The sequence below is a fragment of the Aegilops tauschii genome, chromosome 2 (genome assembly GCF_002575655.3).
Source record: "Aegilops tauschii subsp. strangulata cultivar AL8/78 chromosome 2, Aet v6.0, whole genome shotgun sequence".
Lineage (NCBI taxonomy): Eukaryota > Viridiplantae > Streptophyta > Magnoliopsida > Poales > Poaceae > Aegilops > Aegilops tauschii.
In genome coordinates, this window is record NC_053036.3 from 8,775,328 (window position 1) to 8,778,932 (window position 3,605).

The following is a 3,605-nucleotide window of genomic DNA, read 5'->3' on the forward strand; positions in this document are numbered from 1 at the left end:
CTTCTGCGCTCGCGCACACATGCTCTCGTTATCGCTCCCGTTCAGCCCCTTCGAGATTACCACCCCGACATGTATAGGCCCAGGTATAACTTTTGTATACCGACTTTTTTTAAGAGCCGATGGCCCACATCTGGCCCACTCTGACAACTATTAAAGTCGACGCCGTTATCTATGGGATAGGCCGGCTCCGATTTTCGCTCACGATGTGCGCTGTTAAAGCTATGATTCTGTTCCAAAGGCGTTCGTTCACACATGACGATTTATTACATTATAATATATTATTGTACATTACACACAGTTGCACCTAAAGCCAGGCATAGTACCTGCAATGACCCATCGGAGACACCTGAAACTGCACTGACTGCCACGCCGGTTCAAAGATGATTCTGATACATCCGCTTCCAACACCGTCACATCACATTCAGGTTACAAAATATCAACACAATACACAGGAACTGAGCTAATGCTCTAAACTTACAGCTGTTAATCAGAATCATCTATAATCAGTTCAGTATATTTTGAAACCCGTAGCCACAGAGGAGGCGCTAGATAAGTCGGTCAGAGCCATTCACTCTATTTCACCTCCCACTGAAACTTGATCTTATTCCAACTACAGCTTCACGTGGATGACTGAAATCAGAGTGTGCCCCTCACCTACCCCTCACCCCCCTGCTTATACACTACACAGCTTGGGCAAACCTCCTGCCCTTGTTGTTAAAATTTTGATTTTTTTGTGTTATCCTCAAAATTTTACTGCAATCTACTGCTCCCATTCACCCAAATTTTACTGATTCACCCTTCCTTATCAGCCTGCACAAGATACGTGAAATGTCGATCCTTTGCACCCAGTTCAGTGAAAACCTACATAGTTTTGCTCACATCGTCCTATGCCTGCTCATGGTTTATTTCCCCACACAAATTATGGAGAGCTCGCTTGGTGAAAAAACTCTCTATGATGTTGTATACCTTGGCTAGATTGACGTTATTTTGCCGTAGCTGCTTCACCAGTCCCGGTTGTAAACGTCGATGTGTTTGTGTGAAGGCAGTGTATTGTCTCTCCGCAATTAGGAGACAAAGATTGGATGTGTTGCTCCCGATGCTCTGATATGCACCAACCATTGCCTTTCGATCGCAACAATCGTATAAGAGCCCAACACTCACAATGGCATGACCGACTGTTCTCAACGCCAGCCTTCCCTGCATAGCACAAACAACATCCAGAACTTTAGATTTGGCCATTGACATCACAACAAACCAGCAGTGCTACATGGAGAATTCCAAAATGAAGTACTCACCGCACAGCTGCAAATGATTTCCTGCCTGCATTTTGTCCTCTAAACATTTAGTCTGCTTTTCCAATATGTAATACCAAACCCCTTCCCGCAGGAGTACAAGTTGTATGCTTCACCTAAAGATCAAATCTTATACCCAGTTTCAGTACAATCACATTTTTCCCTGGATTCTCAGCGAACCAACGAATTGCTTTCTCCAACGAACTTGGACGATTAGGACAAGGTGTCCTCCTTTACGCAGCCACACCAATCGTTACCCTGCATGCATTCCAGAAATGTTTAAATCAGCAGATGCTTACGTCGAACACATGATAGTCAAGTCAAAACTTTTGATATGCGTGTGCATATCACAGCTCAATGTGAAGGCACAATAAGTAATCAGACTGCCACCTAGCTGTGCCATCACCTAGATAAATATTATTTCAGTTATCAGAAGTACACATTGACTTTGCAGTACCACTTTGCTACGAACACCAATGTTCAGGCTTCTACAGAAATCATCCACTTTTAAAGATGTCAAATAATTGTCAAAATGTACCAGCACTGTCTACAGATGCCAATGAAAAATTTCTGTCCAAAATAACTGCTAATTATCGAGATACATTGCTTGTTAAAATGCTCTTCATCACTGTCAAGATTAATTTATTTGAGCACCCTCACAACAATAAAAATATGCATATACACCCATCACTTCAGGCTTGACCCACTTTTTTTGGAATTTGTAGCACTGAATGCACATACTGTTGTGTCCAGCCAAGAGCTCTAGGGTTCATCTCGCCTGTAAACCACGCAGACGCCTGTAGTCGCAAATGGCTGCTACCATTCATCCACATCAAACATTTTATTCGGCCCTCCAAATCTGCTTGAACTCGATATGTGAACCACAGATTGTTGGCACCCAACTCCTTAAATAATTCCATCGTTTTCCTCACATCATCATCCGCTTGGTCACAACCCAAGTTCCTGCACAATGCTCTCAGTGATCGCTTAGTGAAGGGGACTTTTCTATTTAACCAAAAAATCTCCTAATTATGTTGTAAACATCTATGTGTTTGGGACGGCCAGTGAACGGTTAACCGCCAATTTGGAGAGAGTGAATGATTGTATTTCTCCTTGTGCTTAGACATTTACAAACCATTGTCCTCTGACCTAAGCAACTGGGTCAGTGCAGGGCATTCACAACGGCATGACTGTGTATTCTCTAACCCTGCTTCCCCTGTATATCAATAATATAGAAATTTAAAATCATTTCTTTCACAAACTAGTTCACCTTTTTTGCTGGTTTTTGCATCGTCAAGACTTAGCACGCAACCTCAAATAATTTCCTACATGCATTTCGTCCTCTCGACATTTAATACTGACCCTGTTAGCACAAAAATACAAGTTGTGGAAAACCGCACCCTACATGACTTAGTTGATCACATTTGCAAATTTCTGGTGTCCTAAAAATTGATTACTCAACATTACTTATATGACGAGTGTGGTATATTCCATAAATTATTGGAGAACTACAGAACATATCCTATGAAGCACCCTACAACAAACTTATTACTATAAAATAAGCTATAATGTCAACTACAAGTCAACGGCATGTTCCTAGCACTTAATTAACTAATTACACGTACCTATAATCCTTAATTGGTAATCTGATGAGGATAATGATGCTACAGACTAACCTTTTTGTCCATCCAGGAGTCTCTGGATTCACCTTCCCCATCGATTGCTGAGATATAGTCGGAGAGCTGCGCTTCCCGTTAACTGGTTCGGCATCCACATCTAGGAGCTACTGCTCCCACTCATCACTTCCACTTCTTATGACTCATGGCTGCCAGCAGTGGAGCTCCAAGGGTCGGCAGGCGTACTTCCCCATATCCAGCAGGCTATCGGTGCCATCCATCCCCTCAAGGATTGGAATCCTGACATGTTGGGAGGGGGAAATCTCTAAGAAATTGCAGCTCCAGCTATATCATCTTACGTAATTGAACGAGTCTAGGGATACATCACCTTTTAACCGGCTGTAGAAAGAATTCCATGTCTTCAATGGCGTCGCCCTCCTACGCAAGGACGCCGCCGCCCCAGCTTCTCTTCTGTCTAGGAAAAACTGGATAATTGCAACCTTCTGTCTAATGGAAAAGTGAAGTTCCTGTCCCCGCAGCCAGACAGAATGTAACGTTATGGGCCATGGCGAGACCTTGTGTTCTCAACCCCAGCCTTACCCTGCAAAAAAATTCACAAACTGAATTAAATTACCGATCACAAACCAGCAAAACCAAATTAGTCACTAATCAAGCACCCACAAACTATCTCCTGCAT

The 3,605-nt window shown here is 42.9% G+C and overlaps 1 long non-coding RNA gene across 1 annotated transcript; it reads right to left on the bottom strand.

Annotated features, from left to right (window-relative positions):
• Positions 1-530: 530 nt before the first annotated feature.
• On the bottom strand, positions 531-3,055 carry LOC120974834 (uncharacterized). Its single transcript, XR_012203687.1, has 3 exons — positions 2,969-3,055; positions 1,296-2,255; positions 531-1,197 (listed from the first exon to the last, which is right to left on the bottom strand). It is a non-coding gene; the product is annotated as an uncharacterized lncRNA (long non-coding RNA).
• Between the last annotated feature and the right edge of the window lie 550 nt (positions 3,056-3,605).